General features: G+C 42.6%; 1 protein-coding gene across 10 annotated transcripts in view; it reads left to right on the plus strand.

The window, feature by feature from the left end:
• Nucleotides 1-19481, plus strand: part of Fyb (FYN binding protein) — a 142813-nt gene that overhangs the window by 61476 nt on the left and 61856 nt on the right. The window lies entirely within an intron of this gene.

The following is a 19481-nucleotide window of genomic DNA, read 5'->3' on the forward strand; positions in this document are numbered from 1 at the left end:
AATGAATCCAGGGCCAGCATTCACCAGAGCCCATTAGGATTGCATGTCCCTTCTTGTATTGTGCTTTTGCTTCTTCAACTAGTACAGCTGACAGAAACCTTGACCCCAGGAAGAGTTTAGCAGAGGATGGAGAGATAGTTGAGGGGTTAAGAATACTTACTGTTCTTGCAGGGGACCTGGGATTAGTCCCAACACTCACTTGGCAGCTCACAACCATCTGTCACTCCAGTTCCAGGGAACCCTACCCCCTCTTCTGCTTTCCATGGGCACCAGGCATGCATGTGATACATAGACATAGATGCAGCCCAAACACTCATACACATAAAATAAGATAAATAAGCCTCTAAAGAGAAACTTAAAAAAAATCTTGGTTTGAGATTGGAGCAGAGGTCACCTGGAGCTCCTGGCTTAGTACCCTAAGGCAGAAAAGCAGAGGATCTTGGGTTATGTTAAGCAGGTAACCTGTTTCTAGGAGACAGTGAGACTTTCCTGCACGGTTCCCAGAGTTATCACTGCCTCCTTCAGGTCCACCATCATCTTTTGACATGTGCTTTTGTGATATGACCTCATTGGGTTTGTATGTACTGAAAAAATGCTTTATCTCAGTGTACCGCAGCCTCTCCTACCCTGTTGCTGATAGGAACAGGTCATGATAGGGACAGGGATTCAAGGCTCAGAAGCGACAAAAAGATCCGAGGGTACAGCAGAGTGTTTTCATGGTTGGCAATCCCACTGTACACTTGGAATTTAAGAATGCAGCCTATCTAGAGTTGATCCAAGGATGTCTCGTTGGAATATATTGGGACACTGAATCTGCAGGCAAGGCTCTTCAGCATACAGATGAATCAGAGCTTATGCATCTGTGTGCTTCAGCCTGACCAGGGAAATGAGGCCTTCTCCAAATTATGTGAGTCTTCTCTCTCTCTCTCTCTCTCTCTCTCTCTCTCTCTCTCTCTCTCCACTTTGAGCCTAGACCCCTGTCTTAACTTCAGTTCTCTCACCCTTCTTGAGCCTGAGAAATCTGTTTTTCAAAAATCTATGGTCCTTCTTTCTATCACAGGTTGCAACCCTGCGATAGAGGAAACTGTTAAGGTTAACCAATTAGCCATCTTACCCAGGTTTAACCCTTTCACATAAATACCTCAGAATGACTCCCTTCAATGTACAAGTCTTTCCTCACTGAGTTCTAGACATGTATCTCCCGCCCAAGATAACCTTGGTCCTTGGCATAAAGAGTTCTCTTGATGAAACCATCCCAGAAAGGTGTATATCCCAGTAGCACCCCTTGGATTTTGTAAAAATCCAACCTCTTACCACATCAACTAGCATTTACACAGCCTCTGTTGTAAATTTACTGCGGAAAATTCAGAGGTTCTCCTGTGTTTATTCCTTTGAAAATTATTTGTTTTCTATCAGAATTCTTGGAGAAACCTTTGTCTCAGAAGTCTAGAAATTTAGCCAGGCTATTCCTGACACCACACCAGCTATTTCCCGAGAGATGCTGCACCTCTGTTGTTCCTGGGCTCATCCGAAGAATCTTATCCCTACACACAGGGATCACCCCATGCCTTTTGATCTGACAGATGTCTGACGTCATCATCCAGGCTGATAAGTCTGACATCCCCTCTAAATATGACTTCAGATGTAAGCATGGCTTTAAATGCCTTTGTCCGCAGTGTTTGTTAACTGTGCAGGATTTGAGGGCAGCCCTTACTGGGGACCCAGAGTCTGCTGTTCTCTGAGCTCCTGTTCAGTGCTTCTTAGCCACCGATCCATTTTATGATATTTGGGGCCTCCCTATCAAGGATTTCTCTTGACCTTACCCAGGCTATTCTCTTACCCCTCTGCCTACTTCTGAAGTAGAATGTCCCAGTGAGAATTCACAGGGTTTTTTCTAGAATCACTGTCTTCCCCTCCCAAAATGCTTCTGGGTCTAGGAAACAGGTTAGGAGCTTTGCTTGTCACCTATGGCATGAGGACCATCATTTCTTTCCTTACTCAACAACTTCTTAAAGTTTATGCATGGCATTATTTTTCCTTCCTTCTAAGGTGGCTAACCAGTTATTTCGGATGTCCGTCTTACTTTGTTTTTAATACTTTTATTTGAGAATTAGAGGAGAGCCATCCTGTAATCTAGCTAACTAGTACCAGCTAAAATGATTTATTCTAGGACTCGGTGACATCTTCAAAAAGACCAGCCAACCGATCTTCATAAGTTGAGCAGACAGACAGGAAACTAACCAGTTCTTACCCGTTAACATACCCTGCCGACACCTCAGTGTGCTGACTGCAACCGATCTTCATAAGTTGAGCAGACAGACAGGAAACTAACCAGTTCTTACCCGTTAACATACCCTGCCGACACCTCAGTGTGCTGACTGCTATTCTGTAAATGTCTTGAGAAATGTCCTCATTTTACCAACTTTATACTCTGAGAAAAATGAATATTGTAGTGGTTGGCAGAGTGGACAAGAAGAGCGTCGCTTGTAGGGAGAGCAGCCATTCCCTCCGATGCCTAGGCCACTTTGTCATTGGGATATGTGGGTTCCTGGTTCTTTGTTTGGGCCTGAGTTTGACCTTCACAATTTTTCCCACTCCCATCTGCTATTCTTCTAACAGGGTCTTAGCTCAAGAATCCACACATGCCTGCCAATCTAGAGAAAAATTTTCTTCCAGTGAGATCCACCCTGTAAGATGTGAAAAAGGCTATCACTTTTCTTTTATAAAACAGAAGTTCCTATAAAATTTTATGGCAACAGGCCATGATATTTTTTTCCTTTGTAAAACCTCTTCCTGTGGACAGAAGGCTGAAACTGGTGTCTTCCTAAACTTTAATAATATGTGGAAGTAGTACCAAAAAAGTAGACATTATATTAACTTTAATCACATTTGTGAAATACCAAAAATGCTGACCAGTTATAACATAAAGGAATGGTGTCTCTTACCATTCAAGGGTGAAACATACTCTAAGATAACTCTTAGTCTATTCCAAGTTTGATCAAATTCACATCCTCCCCAAAATCTCAAAATCATTAGAGTGAAATTTCAATGTTTTCATGAAAGGAAGGAAACTTTTAAAACAACATTTAATAATCACATACAAACTCAGGCATGGGAATGCATATAGTATATACATCAAGCTCAGAGGGAGAGGACAAGGCCAACATACTGGGGCTCTCTGTTTAATCATCAAAGCTGACAAAAACAGAGGGTAAGTCTAATAATGAAATATAAGAAAGCTCTTCTCAGCTTAGTTTTGATTGTGCATAGCCAAGTAAACTAACAAAACCAGCTAGGAAGATCAGACAGATGTGTGTGTTACATAATCCCTGGACAGGAGATGACTTCTATCATATGATCTGCTAAAATAATCTCCAAGCCAAGCCAAACAAACCTTTTAAAAATAGTTTGACTTGTAGACTCTGTGTAAATGGCCTTAAAGGCTCCTTTGTCTCTCTGCCGTGATCAAAACTATGTCAGATGTTGATGATGAATTTGAATCCCAAAATCATATCTTTGTGCATATGTTTTTTATTTTAAGAACAAAATAAAATCGGCTTCCAAACCAGGAATATTAACTGCAGCTGCGGAAGAACAAAATCTTTTGCCCCAGGAGCACAAATCCAGCTACCTGATTTCTCAAAATTCCTTGGAAAGTTTTCTATCCTTTCATAGAAAGCATAAACATGATAATTATAGCATGTCTCCAAAGCCCAGGGAACCTTCTAGAATGCTAGACTGTGTATTTCTCCAATGTGTGAGAAATAAGGATGACGAAAAGAGTCCAAAAGTTTGGGGAAATTTAACTGTTAACTGCTAATAAAAAGAAAAGAAACACATTTCTATTCTGTTTTAATGTCTCCAGTAGGAGGAGAAAAGAAGAGGCTTAATTCTGCTTGACATGTCAAAAGTGGAAACTCCTTCTAGAGCCCCCAGTAGCAATAGATACTATCAGCAAACTGTAACCAAACGGGCAACATCTGCTTACAGAAAAAAACCTGAACCCAAAACCATAGGAGGTTTTTCTTTCCCCCGAGAAAGGAGCTGCATTGTTGAGTCAACGTCTGTGCTCCAGGCAGCAGCCATGTTTCTACAGCTGCACTGCTCTACACAACAGCTCCTCGGCTCTCCTGGCAACTGCGCTTGTGTTTCTCTGTGGGTAGCAGAGGACTGACGAGACAGAGACATGCAGAGCACACAGACCACTTTTTGGCGGGGAAGGGGCAGGAGGACAGGGTGTCTATATATAGTCCTGGAATTCTTTAAGTAGACCAGGCTAGCCTCCTGCCTCTATCTCCTGAGTGCTAGGATTAGAGGTGAGAGCCACCACACCCAGTCTAACATCTCTCAATTCTTGAAGTCTCTCGGGGGAATAAGCAGGCTCCGTTGATTTTCAAAATTAACCTATGTGCTACCATGACTAGGGTGACCAGGCAAGAACAAATTCCTACTCAAATAAACCACTAAGGCCACACAGTTACACATTGCACACCTCACAGCAGATCTAGCGCCTGCTCACTTTATAAACAATAAATGGTGCTCACCAGAGTAAGAAGAGAATCCTAGATTAAGTGAGAGGACTTTCTCCTCACTGGCGTATCTAGTGATTGTACAGTAACTCCTAGCTCTCTCTCAGACTGTCACCTTGAAGAAGGTGAGCCACCATATGTGACCTCAGTTACTGAGGACCTAGATTGAAGCTTCACCAGGAATCCTACTTCTACTTGTTATCTAGATGTTAGCTTCTCCACACACTTTCACATGCGCGTGCACACACACACACCAAACACATATACACGTGAAGACACATAAGCATTTGTACTTCTGCATGCATTTATCTCCACAAGCATTAGCTATTACTCTGACTTATTCCTTGATCATTTTTCTTTCTTTTTAAGAATTTTATTTTATAGAGGTACGTGCATGAGTTCATGCATGACTCTGTATGTGCACCTATGTGTGTGCACCTATGTGTGCCTGTGGAGGCCAGAATGGGGCATCAGTTTCCTTGGAGCTCAACAACAGGTCTTTGTAGGCTGCCCAACATAGGTGTTAGGAGCTAAACTCTTGTTATAATGACTGAGTTTCGTAGAGATGTAAATAGGCTACTAAGTAACTCACTAGGGAAACGGAAAATTTTGTTAGTGTGATTTGTACCTATAAGAAAGCTAAGGTTTTATTTTTGTTTCTGTGCTCCTTGAAATCAGTGGGGAAGGGGGGAAATTCCAAGCACGAGCTGGAAGACTATAGAAATATCGACTACTCTGTGCTAGTTAATAAATGAACAAGAGGCTCAATTTCTCAAGGACAAGCTTGGCCTCTGTCTCCTGCTTCTTCTAATCTGGATAGGCTTGAAAGTCATCTCTTCCTTCCCGTGTGATGGAGACTGCCATAACCAAGCATGAGTGCAGGCAGAGTCTTTAGTTTTCACTAAAGCCTAGTTATTGCAAAGCAATTGCATGCAGGAAGGATTGTACCAAATGCTTCAAGAACCAGAGGCACTGGTTGGCTCTGAGCATCCACTTCTGTATTTGTGAGGCTCTGGCAGAGCCTCTCAGGAGACAGCCATATCAGGTTCCTGTCAGCAAGCACTTGTTGGCATCCACAATAGTGTCTGGGTTTGATGACTGCATATGGGATGGATCCCCAGGTGAAGCAGTCTCTGGATGGCCTTTCCTTCAGTCTCTCCTCCACACTTTGTATCTCCTCCCATGGGTATTTTGTTCCCCCTTCTAAGAAGGACTGAAGTATCCACACTTTGGTCTTCCTTCTTCTTGAGCTTCATGTGGTCTGTGAATTTTATCTTGGGTCCTGTGAAGGTTTGATGCCCCAGTATAGGGGAATACCAGGACAGGAGTGGGTGGGTTGGTAAGCAGGGGGAAGGGGGATGGGATAGGGGGTTTTCAGAGGGGAAATGAAGAAAGGGGACAACATTTTAAATGTAAATAAAGAAAATATCTAATTAAAAATGTAAAAAAATGAACCGGAGGCATTAATATTGAGCATAAATATGACATGGGATGGTGGCTTCCTCTGCTCTTCAAAGGCAGTTAAGGGTTTGAGAACAAAGGCATCTACCTCTTCCTGTGGCTCACCTCTTTCCTTTTCTGCATTTTCTTGACCCATCCTTTTCTCTTTTTAAATTTAGTAATTTTTTATTTTCTTTATTTACATTTCAAATGTTATCCCCTTTCCTGGTTTACCTTCCGAAAACCTACCCCCCTCCCCCTCCCACTGTTCACCAACCCATCCACTCTCTCTTCCTGGTCCTGGCATTCCCCTACACTGGGACATATAATCTTCACAGGACCAAGGGCCTCTCCTTCCACTGATGACCAACTAGGCCATCCTCTGCTGCATAGGTAGCTGGAGCCATGAGTCCCACCATGTGTATTCTTTGGTTCCTGGGAGCTCTGGGGGTACTGATTATTTCATATTGTCGTTCCTCCTATGGTGCTGCAAACCCCTTCAACTCCTTGGGTCCTTTCTCTGGCTCCTTCATTGGGGACCCTGTACTCAGTCCAATGGATGGCTGAGAGCATCCACATCTTTACTTATCCTTTTCAACAGCAAAGGAAAAGGAAAAAAAAATGTTCTTTCCACTTTCTTATTCAGAACACCAACCGCCTTCAGCCTAAACCCTCTACCCAACGTTGCCATTTTTATACTTATAAGCAGGTGTTCATGGCTTCAAGGTCACTTCCCACAGAAGGAGCAGATGGGATGGAAAAGGGTGGCCAAGGGGAAGTGGTTTTAGTTTCTGTTGTTATCGGTGCTGTTATTTTACTAGAAATGGATATCTGATGGACAGAACATCTCTGTGAGAATATAACTCATCTAAATACAAGGAGAGGGAGGAGCTGTCCCAAGCTGCTATAACAAACAGGTTGTTTTACCCTTTTACCTACTTTTAGTGTTAAATGACTTAGACAGCCTTAAAAAAAAAAAAGGTAGCCTTGTGCTGCCAGACCTGGAAAAACAGAAAGCAAACCAACAAACCCCTGGTGGGAGCAAGATAACAAATGTGGATTAAGGTTCTAACCAATGCGAATGTGTCATCCATTCAGAAGTAAAAACAAAACATCAAAACTGGGCATTAGTCTTCCAAGGGCTAACTTACAGTTGCACTTAAAAGATCCCCATGCTTCACCTTCAAGGAATCTAGGATGATCACAGGAGTTGGGGGGGGGGAGGGGCATCTAGAGAGGTCTGGGGTGGACACAGGGGTAGGAGTATGTATTGAACATCATGTGACTTTCACGTGGCTGTTCTTGGTCACAGTGGGATGAAGGAATTGAGGAGTTGGGGAGAAGTAGAGTTTATAAGCCATGGGTGTTTTTCTCAGATGAAAAAAAAAAAAGTCCATAGCACAGGAAGAGGATACTAGAAGATGGTGATTACATCAAAACATGCAAATGGATGAGTGATGTGTTTGAGCAAACAGGCACTGCCTCACACTGGGTCTCAGACATTTGCTTACTTAAGGGAAGGACAAAGATAGCATTCAAATATATAGCACCTAGGGTGGCAGAGCTCTGGCCAACATTAATGCTTTAGCTTCTTGATTGCAAAGAGGTTCAGGTAGTTGTGAGGGAGTATGGAGCCCTTAGAGAGCTGTGGTTGTCATTTGTCATCTAAACAGTTGTTGGTTGAATTGTCCAACTGCCTATCAGCCTGGAAGAGTGAAGTACCAAGTCAGTCACCCAGGACTCTTGCACACTCACCTGACTTTCCTCTATACCTTTCTTCTGTTCTAGTCCCTGAATCTTCTCCCTCCTTCTACCATACTTTGCTCTTAAAGTTTGCCCTGCACAATATGCTTGCTATTTATCAAACAGCAAAAAGAAAAAAAAAGCAAACAAACAAAATTTAAACCCATATTTAGTATTATTGGTGGTATTCAAAGCAGCATTCAAAGCATGAATAAGTAAATAGACAGGTAGGTAGGTAGATAGATAGATAGATAGATAGATAGATAGATAGGTAGGTAGATAGACAACAGAGGTGCTAAGAAAATTGACTTTGAAAATAGGAATAATTGCATATTACTTTAAGAGTGGCCGCTATGTTGACAACTGTTAGATCTCAACTAACACGGATGACAGCATGTACCTCCTTGTCCCTTTGGGAGAGCCCCGTGTTTAGGGAGAGCACGTCCCGGCTGACCAACAACAGAAAGGGCTGTAAGGGGTTAAAACATTGGTGGTGGTTATGTCTAGATCTGATCAGGGCGTGCCCAGCTTTACTTGCTCAGTTTTCTGGATAACTCGTCATTTGGCAACAACATTCATTTATTCCGCAATAATTTTGCACTTGTCCAACACCTAATCTTTAAAAGAGCTTTTTTAAAGCATTCACATAGTACTTTTAAAAACATGGACTGCTAGAAAACAGTGCTGTGCAGCTGTCCTGTGGTAAGGAGTGACTTTTCTTCTGAAATGCCTTTTCAGTTGAACCAAAGATGTGCCAGTTTGAAGGAAGCACTCTCAGGCTTTGATGATGCAGATAGACACTCATGCTTACGTGCTTAACGATAAAAGGAGGAGGAGGAGGTGGGGCTACAAAAACAGGGTTTTTTTTCAAGCTCATTGCTGTATTTTTTTTTTAACCAGGAGACTTGTTTTAAGCTGTGAAGTTGATAAGTGGCCTTGTAGACATCTTATGAACATCTACCTATAAAATTGAAGTTGTATTATAAAGATAAGTACATGCTTTTATTTTGAAGATGCAGACTTCACAATCATTTTTTCATTCAAGAGGCCTGAAGGTATTTTGTTGCTAGAGACACAAGCCCCATAAAAGCTGTACCACTTACTGCTGGACCCGATAAAGATACTTGGCCTCTATAAGCCTTGTTTTTTCATGTTTGTGGAGATAAAATTCTATGCTGTGCAGTTATTATGATGGTTAAACAATATATAGAAAAAGTACCCCGTGTAGTTCCTGGTACATCACAAAGACACAAAGCATTGATAGCAACTCACATGTGTGTGTGTGTGTGTGTGTGTGTGTGTGTGTGTGTGTGTGTGTGTGTGAGTGTGTGTTAGTTACCTCACCCATCATTTCTAGAGGCTGACAGCAATCAGATTAGGCTGCAGCAACACAACTCTGCCTACCACTTTCACTAGCAATGTTTAATCAGATGTCTACATTTTAGCTGTAAGGTATTTAACTTTTCCCCTTGCCATGTTTGGAACAAGTACATACATCAGTGTAACGTCTGCAGTAAGTAACAGGGAAAGCAAGCATCCTGTGAAGCTAATTGCTGATCTGAAGTTTTTACTTGTACTATGTCATAGGACAAACAGTATCTTGGAGAGCTCTGTGTCACTGGGTGTGGATGGAGTAGTGTACGCCATTAATTCCTGTGCTTGGGGGACAGAGGCAGGTGGACTTCTCTGAGCTAGAGGCTAGCCTAGTCTACATAGTGAGTTCATGGACATCAGGATTATAGAGAGAGATCCTGTCTCAAACAAACAACAAAAAGAACTCAGTGCTCCTTAAAGGGCCTCAAAAGTAATTAGTTGGAATCTCAGGGGTCACATTTTTTTCAAGAAGAAATTTGACTGAGATCCTATATTTAAAGCATAAGCATAATTCTGTATTTAAACCATTCTACGATGGTAGAAGCTAAAGTCAAAGTCAACGAATGTGGAGCACAATTGATCTTACTTAAAGGACTTTACGTTTAGAGGGGAGATAAATATGGCAGTATTGAAAGACATTCATGGGGCAGAGGCTTGATACTTACTGTTTCATACTAAAGACAAGAGAATTGTCGTATGTTTAAGTCAGAACTGATTTTTTTCATCTCTTAATTTTTGGAAGGGCATACCTTGAAAACATACACCAAATTGTCTCTATTATATCACTGAAAGAAATTGGTGGAAAGGATAAATCATCAACAAATACTGAAGAGAATTTTTATGCCAGGCTAGAAAACTGATGGTAAACACTTCAGCATCTTTCCACAATGAAGAAAATTAACAAAAACTTGATTCTTAATATCAGGAACGTATTTAGCCTCTTCTGGAAAAGTAAAATTAGCCTTTCCCCCAAATAGACTGACATCCAAGGTGAAAATCCTTAAGGAATTTTTCTTCAATAGGTAAGAAAATAAGGGTTTCTGTAGTCTGTGACTACCGTCTAATAGCCTGTGGTTTTCATGTTGAAACTCCAAAACAAGCTATTTAATTGTGTTTTCAAAAAGTTCACATTGTAATAGTTTAAAGTGACCCAAGCAGACAACATTGCTGAATGTATTAAGGGAAACACACCCTTTGGAAAAGAAAGCCCATCAAGCCGCGCTGTGATTCATGGGATTGACTTGCTCATGACTTGTTCATTGTGTCAGATGGTTGTTCTGTCCCGAGTATAGTGAAGAAGGGGGTTTGGAGCGTCCGTCACTCATTTGGCTCACTTCTGATTCACTATGAAACCCTGGTAACTGTTAGATAAAAATTTGATTATGTTTTCTCAATTGCTCACAAAATTTGCCTAGAAAATCAGTTTGCAATGATTTTTCTGTTCTTTCTAAAAACAAAATTTGCCTTGTGAATTGGTAACTAGAATCCAGTGTGCCATTAGATAAAGCTAATATTTCTCACCTCAAAATACTTCTACGATGGTAGCCATCATGGATTTTGGGTTGTCTCAGTTGGGCCTCAAAGCAATTCCTCCATCAGAATGGCTTCGGCATTTTCAGAAACTGAGGCTCCTGTCCCTATTCTAACTCCAGGTAGCGCCCCTCATCAGCTCCTTATCTGGAGTCTTAGTTTCTCCACTTCTGATCACTCTCCTGAGAGATTCTTTGTTGGCGTCACTTACATTTTATTGGGTGTGTTTATGGGTGTTTTTCTTGTGTGTATACCTGTGTACCACTTGCATGCCTGATAGCCATGGAGGCCAGAAGAGGACAGTAGGTCCCCTGGAACTAGAATTCCAGATTGGTGTGAACCACCCTTGGGTAGTGGGAATTGAACCCAGGTCTTCTGGAAGAGCACTAACTACTGAGCCATCTCTCCAGCCCCACCAGGAGATTTTTATGCACACTTAACATGTAAACATATTTTTTTTTAAATGACGTGTTTGAAGCTATTTTAGAATCACATTTTCCACACCTTGTGTGGAGTCAGAATGGAAGGGTAGAGAAACTAAGGATAAAGCAGGCCTATGTACCAAAGAAGTGGTAACAATCACTCCAGAACTTCCTGTAGATCTTGGCTTGACTTAAATCCCCAAGGGCTGGCATCTAGCAGTCTACACTTGCAGAAGCAGGGATGATGGGGAAGAGCATTCATTCTCTCACGCTGAGGCTTCTCCGTGCTCCCCAGCGGAGACAGATACCCTTCGGATGGTTCCAACGAGTCCAGGGCAGATTCTGCTTGTTTCTATTGTAACAGAAGATGCTGTGTACCACCACTCCTAGATATGGGTCTGACTGTAACCAAAAATACAATCCGATGCTGAGACACCCGAAAACACTTTATCACCTAGTATGTGTAGACCTAGGCTTTCATGTAGTTCATTTCATTTTTCCTAAAAATATAATTCTACCTGGAATAATTGAACTCACCCCAATTTAAATAGTTCGCATGTAGCTGTATTATAGGGTAACTCAGACACTGGGTCTTTTTTTTTTTATCTTCTTAGAACACTATGAAAGAGATAGCGTCAGCTGCCTCTGCTTCTACAGCTGTAACAGTCCTCGTCCATTCTGAACAGTATTATTTGTATCTCCTGCTGAACCAGAACCATTGTGAGTTACACACATGCCCTAGTCACCCACGAGTTTTTCCTGAGGCTCTGTAAGAGACAAGATGAACAAATGAACCTGTGTCACTGAGGACCTAACACCTCAGCTTCAGTTCCAGGGAGAGTGTCACTTACTTAAGCGCTTCAACTTGTGTTGAAAAAAAATAAATAGTTACTAAAAATAATGAGGATGTGGAGCAGTAGAGCTGCCATAAAATAGTGTTGGTAAAAAAAAAAGGGGGGGGTTATTGAAAAATTATAACAAGAGGAAAAGCAGGGAGGGTTGGAACACAGATGGTTGCCTCCTGTCCCCACTGTGGTCAGCTTGGGCTCCACCAGCACTCTATAGCACATGATTTCACCACTCCATAGAGACTACACCGCAATCGCATCGCTGAGAGTCACATCTCTGCTTCCATCCACACTACCTTCTGCCTCTTAAAAGTCATGGTAACTACCTGGATAACTATGATGATAGGGAGAGTCCTGTCCACAGGATGTTTGGGATCCGGTCATTTTCCCAGTACAGACGTCCCTGAGAATCCACCAACATAATCGTATATGCCCATTATGATTTCATTTCAAGGAACCTCAGCAAATATAGAAGAGAATGAAGTTAGTGAGGCAGATTAGAGGGATGGTGGGAACATGAACATAGAACGGGACCAGCGAGGCAACCCTCAAACGGATAAAGCTTCTTCCAACAGTATTATGAAGTCTGAGGCATTCACCTATTTATGCACCAGAAAGGAAACAAACTTTATGTGAGGGGTAATTATTTTGCACAGGACAAGCCACTGTGGAAAGACGTAGCTAGGGATAGCAACAAATATCTACTAAGCCACAACAACGTGCTAGGTACTGTGCTAGACCTTAGGGATCTCCAGAGATCTTTAACCATCGTTGTTTAACGTCAATAAATGTGTATCATCTTGTAGGATACACAAAAAGTTGGCTAGAGCTTTTTAAGTCTTCTTAGCCTTGGCTTTAGTGGAATTGGTTTGTATACAGTATTCTGTATACAGATACAGTGAAGAATATTTTCACAATAGCTACCAAGATGCCTGCTCTCTAGGAAGGGTTTGTTGCCACCCACCTGACACGTGCCTTCTATTAGGATCCACAGATGCCCCCGGGGGGGCACTAAAGTAAAACAGCACAGAGTGCTGAGTGTTTGAAGTCTCCAAGTCCTAGACAGTGGAGGGAAGCCTTCTAGTTGGAACTGAAGCCTTTGTTGAGCACCAAAATGGTACAGGCATGCCAGCCAAGAAAAGGAGAGAGGAGAGAAGAAGGAAAGGGACTGGAGGGAAGAGATAAATTTACACAGGTATCTGGGGAGAGTGGACAAGTTGAAAGTGGCCTTTTGTGACCTTAGTCTCCACAGGTGAACCATTGAGGCTTCTGTGGGCCCTCTGTGCTTCCTGCAAATGGAAAGGAAGGTCTCCCTCCTCCTCTTCCTCCTCCCCCCCTCCTCCTCCCCCTCCTCCTCCCCCTCCTCCTCCTCTTCCTCCTCCTCCCCCTCCTCCTCCTCCTCCTCTTCCTCCTCTTCTTCCTCCTCCTCCCCCTCCTCCTCCTCTTCCTCCTCCTCCCCCTCCTCCTCCTCCTCCTCTTCCTCCTCCTCCCCTTAGCCTACTCCCTGTTTCTTGAGCCCAAAGTAAAATCCAAACAGAATCTGCTGTTCAGCTACTTTATGGGGAGACACACCCAGTGACCAGATCCCGAACTCTCTGGATATAAAGCCCAGATCTACCTGACTAGCTGTCAGACTTGGGGCAACTCTCTTTTTTTTTTTTTTTTTTTTTTTTTTTTTTTTTTTTTTTTTTTCTTTTTGTTTGTTTGTTTGGGTTTTTTAAAATATTTTTTTACACTCCATATTCTGTTCCCCACCCTTCCCCATCCGCCCTACACATCCCACACCTCCTCCCCACCCTGTCTCCACGTGGATGCCCCACCCTACCTGACCTCTAAACTCCCTGAGGCCTGCAGTCTCTTGAGGGTCAGGTGCATCATCTCTGAATGAACACAGACCCAGAAGTCCTCTACTGAATCTGTGTTGGGGTGCTCATATCAGCTGGTGTATGCTGTCTGTTTGGTGGTCCACTGTTTGAAAGATCTCAGGGGATCAGGTTAATTAAGACTCTGGTTCTCTTACTGGGTCACCCTTCTCCTCAGCTTCTTTCAGCCCTCCCTAATTCAACAACAGGGGTTATCTGCTTCTGCCCATTGGTTGGGTACAATGTATAACTCCTTTTGACTCTTTCAGTTGCTTGTTGGGTCTTCTGGAGGGCAGTCATGATAGGTCCCTTTTTGTGAGTGTACCATAGCCTCAGTGATAGTGTCAGGCCTTGGGGCCTCCCCTTGAGCTGGATCCCACTTTGGGCCTGTCACTGGACCTTCTTTTCCTCAGGCTTCTCTCCATTTCCATCCCTGAAATCCTTTCAGACAGGAAAAATTATGGGTCAGAGATGTGACTGTGGGATGGCAGCCCCATCCCTCACTTGATGTCCTGTCTTCCTGCTGGAGGTGGGTTCTATAAGTTCCCTCTCCCTACTGTCAGGCATTTCTTCAAAGGACTTTGAGTCCTGGGAGTCTCTCACCTCCCAGGTCTCTGGTGCATTCTGGGGGTCCCCCCCACCTACCTGATCTGGTACTGGGTGAGGGAAAAGGACTGAAGCTCTGAGGGCCAGCAGAGAGAATGCAAACAGGCAACCTCAGGACTTGGGGTAAGTTAGTGTATCTATTTCCTCGCCTAAAATAAAGCAAATAATGCCATTTGCTTCATAAGGTTTTTTGGAGAGATTACGTAAGCAAATACTTGTCTGAGCTGAATACAACAGTGTCTGTCACACAGGAAACACTCGGCAAAAGCTATCTTATGTGATTAACAAAGGCTCTTTCTTGGTAGCCAGTGTGAGAATATTATTCACTGTACATTTATACAGTACTATACACACCAATTCCACCAATGCCAAGGCTAAGAAGACAAAAAAAAAAAAAAAAAAGACAAAGAAAAAAAAAGCTCTAGCTGATTTTCTATGTATTCTACAAGATGACACATTTATCAAAATAAAGGTGTTCCTAAGACAGTCAGAAAATATTCAGGTCCCTATCAAAAACAACTACGATAATGATGGTTAAAGAAAAAATGCCTCATGGATTTGGGAGGGTACACAGGACTAGTAAGAAGCAGGAAAGAGAGGGAAGAAACCATGTAATTACATTTTAACTGAATCAAAGGAAAGCTTACAGCATATTTTAAATGTGGTTGCTCATGTCTTTAATCCCAGTCCTTAGGAGGCAAAGGCAGGCGGATTTCAGTGATTTGGAGGCCAGCCTGGTCCCAGAGTGATTTTCTACCCAGACAGGGCTATTGTGTTAGGCCCTGTCTCGAAAACAAAATGTAATAAATGAGATAAGAAATTTAAGGGAAAACTATTTTAATACTGCTAGTGGTATCTTTCCAAGATGATATATAATTTTTTAAGCTTTAAAAGTGAACTTTTTACAAGACATACAATGGCCACGCTTCCTGCCTATCTTTATGTCGGTACAGGTAAAACCATCGCTCACTACTTCCACTGTATCTGGAGAGTCCACAACCAATCTTTGTCTTCTGCACCACCCACACCCACACTATACCACAGGCTATCCACACTATACCACAGGCTATCCTTTTTTTTTTTTTTTTTTTTTTTTGGTTGCAGTTAATTTTTTTTTCAATTTTTTAATTAGGTATTTTCTTCATTTACATTTCAAATGATATCCCGAAAGTCCCCTATACCCTCCCCACTGCCCTGCTCCCCTACTCACCCATTCTCATTTCTTGGCCCTGGCGTTCCCCTGTATTGAGGCATATAAAGTTTGCAAGACCAAGTGGCCTCTCTTCCCAATGATGGCCGACTGGGCCATCTTCTACTATATATGCAGCTAGAGACACGAGCTCTGGGGTTACTGGTTAGTTCATATTGTTGTTCCACCTATAGGGTTGCAGACCCCTTCAACTCCTTGGGTACTTTCTCTAGCTCCTCCATTGGGGGCCCTTTGTTCCATCCAATAGATTACTGTAAGCATCCACTTCTATATTTGCCAGGCTCTGGCATAGCCTCACAAGAGACAGCTATATTAGGTCCTTTCAGCAAAATCTTGTTGGCATATGCAATAGTGTCTGCATTTGGTGGCTGATTATGGGATGGATCCCCGGGTAGGCACTCTCTAGATGGTCCATCCTTTTGTCTCAGCTCCAAACTTTTTCTCTGTAACTCCTTCCATGGGTATTTTGTTCCCTGTTCTAAGAAGGAATGAAGTATCCACACATTGGACTTCCTTCTTGATTTTCTTGTGTTTTGGAAGTTGTATCTTGGGTATTCTAGGTTTCTGGGCTATATCCACTTACCTGTGAGTGCATCTCAAGTGAGTTCTTTTGTGCCACAGACGATTCTGATTCTCTCTACTTTGCAGCAAATACCAAGGCTGGAAGATCATGTGATTTATCCAACCAATGACTGAGTCAAAAGCAGCACTCAGACTACACCCCAGGCCTTTGGGTGGAGTCTAGGTTTATATTGCAATACCTGCTCCTTTAAAAACCCCATCTCTATAAGTTATTAAGATGCTGTAAGACATGTAATATACACTCAACATTAGTCCTTATCTCAGAATTAGGATTTTTGCAGAAGGGGCTAAAGACAGAGCTCAACAATTTAGAGCACGTGCTATTGCAGAGGATCTAGGTTTGATTCTTAGGAAACCTGGTGGCTCCTAACCAATAGTAACTGCAGTTCCCGAGGAGTCTATGGCCTCTCCTGACTTCCACAGGCATCTGACATGCATGCAGTGTGCATACGTACATGCAGTCAAAACACCCACACACAAAAGTAAAACAAGTTTTTGAAAGATTTTGTGCAAAAAAAAAAAAGTTCTATAAGTAAAACATATTTGGAAAGCCCCAGGATAAGCTAAGATTGTCTTTTTATTATAAAGACACAACTGAGGGATCCAGTGTGGTGGTGCATACCTATGGAAGCCTAAAGCAGGCAGGTCTTGTGGGGTCAGTGCTAGCCTGGGCTACAACGCAAATCCAGAATACCTAGAATATAGGAGACCTCATCTCAGAAAACCAAAACCGTGACTGAACTGAGACCTAGAAGGATCAGAGTGAGAGGACAGTCTGCAGGGATTTCCCAATCACAATTCTTATAGAATGTTTCTATTTTGGTTCAGTTTCTTTGTTTGTTAGTTTGATTATTTTGTTTTTGTCTCCCTCTCTAAAAATTACCTCAGTGGGACCAGTCTCCCTCAGAACTAACCCTAGGGTTAGTAACAGGTGAGAAAAAACAGACTGGTGGATAATGGTTACAGTTCAAGTTCAGCAGGGACAAGTGACTTGCATTTGCTAGGAGAGCCCTCTGACTGATCAGAGTGGAAACGTAAAAGGAAGTAAAAGGAGCTTGTATTCTCTGTTGTTAATCTCGAGTGTGCTTGAGATGGGGAAGCTAAGAACGACTTTTCAGAAATATGTCACAGAGTAAAGTAGGAAGTGGCCATTGTTGCAGTCTCTGAGAACTCTGCAGGGTTGCTGATCACTTGATGTGGTAAGGCGTGTGCACACGCTCTGCCAAGCTCAAGATCACCAAGCTCACACTGAAGAATATTCCAGATTTGAAGTTCGAAATTGAATTCTATCAAATATCACAGTTCACATTCAAAACATGAAGTCAAGCAAGTGTAAAGTTTGTAAACTCGCTGGGCGGAAAATTAAAAGTTTCTTCCTAAAGGATGCCCTAATTCTATAGCGATCCGTAATATGTATAATATTACAATCTGTAATTGAAAATGATCAGCCAGACAGGATCTAATCAGCCTACTGCAGTCAAACTGGAAAATGCAATTGGGTTTAACATCAAGAGAGATTCCATTCTGGGCCGAATCATATCAATTTCAGAAGATATTGGACCAAGTAACTTCTTCAATCACCTTCTCATTTTCAAAAGGAGCAAGTTGAGTTAGACTTCCACCAAGGAGTCTCTCTGAACTAACTCTCTGTTCTTGAGAAGATGGTAGGCTACAGACCTCCTAGGCTTGTGAGTTCCCCTAAGGAAAGAGAAGCCTCCCTGCGTGAGCCGAGCACATAGTAAACATGTAGCAACAACTTAGCTAGGTTAGCCACAGCCCACAGAAGACTAGGCAGGTGTCGAGCCTCGGCCTTCAGGGCCTGGTGTAATGTTGCTAAATTCAAAATGGGCTGAAAAGTGTAAGTATGCATCCAGACTGCCTGGAAATTACAGTAGCCATCAAATAGCTACATTCCTCTATTGTCTGGACCAAAGGTTTAGAGGTAGACTCTATCTTTCAAGTCAGAAGTGCTATGTACATATGTGCAGATAGATACTTTGGAATTAGGGGAGCCTCTTGCCTTTCAGATCCGATGCCTGCCTCTTGAGGTGAAACCTGTTCCTGGTTTCACCCATGTGTTGTTCCTTCAGCAACCTAGGTTAAAATGGGCTTGAGAAGGCAAACAGAAAGACTATAACAGGAGAGACATCTTGAAATAGAAAATCAGGAAGCTGTGTTGCTCCTCTTAGTTTTACTTTTAACTTTAACAGCAAGCCTCATTTCTGAAAAACTCTAACGTTGCATACAATCTGTGTTTCCTTCCCCATAATTTGGGATTGTTCTGAGAAGCAAATACTGTTTACCATGGTGAAGACTGGTGTATCTAATGTTATGCCCCTCGTGATAACTGGCATCAGGTGAAGACTAGCTGTGGTGATGGGAGCTGTGGGTTCTGAGATATTTAGTTGAGTTAAAACTCTAGATTTGCCTATGAGAATGGCGCCAATATCAGAAGCGGCAGCATATCTCCCTATGTGACTGTTCTTAGGAAAGATGTTGAAACAACTTAAGATTCTCCTAAGACAAGTGTGAACATACAACTGTGGGGGTGGGGGCAGGGTGAGCTCTGACACAAGGGACACAGCATTTGAAGTAAACTGATCTGTCCCCTGCTTCGCTCCATGCCTCTGCATCTTTTACACAAAAGGAATTGCCCACTGTCCTAGACAGCCACTGATGTAGTGGGCACGCTCTATTCTTTATAAATCATAACTTTGTCCACTGCGGGAATTTAGATTCCTGAACTCTTGTCATCAAAAGCTAGGAGTGAGCTGGAGAGAGGGCTCAGGGGTTAAGAGCACCGACTGCTCTTCCAGAGGGTCCTGAGTTTAATTCCCAGCAACCACATGGTGGCTCACTACCTATAATGGGATCTGATGCCCTCTTCTGGTGTGTTTGAAGACATTGACAGTGTACTCATATACATAAAATAAATCTTTTTTAAAAAGTGAAGAAAGAAAGAAAGAAAGAAAGAAAGAAAGAAAGAGAGAGAGAGAGAGAAAGAGAGAGAGGGAGGGAGGGAGGGAGGGAGAGAGAGAGAGAGAGAGAGAGAGAGCGCAAGCAAGCTAGGAGCAGTTACCAACCCCAAAATAAGCCCACTAAAAGCAACCCTTCCCCTAGACCCACATGGGATTCCAAATATTTCCATAGAAGACAGAACTGCTCTGTCACCAATCAAAACCACTGAGGTGAATTCTGGGACTCCTCCCCGACTAGCATCCCTAAAGGATAAAAGGAACTAGAATTTAGAATGCTGTCATCTAAACCTCATAGGCACATCACACATGGGCAGGCACTTTGCATGTAAGAAACACAGAAATGGTTGAGCCCGTTAT

This window comes from Mus musculus, chromosome 15 (genome assembly GCF_000001635.26).
Source record: "Mus musculus strain C57BL/6J chromosome 15, GRCm38.p6 C57BL/6J".
Lineage (NCBI taxonomy): Eukaryota > Metazoa > Chordata > Mammalia > Rodentia > Muridae > Mus > Mus musculus.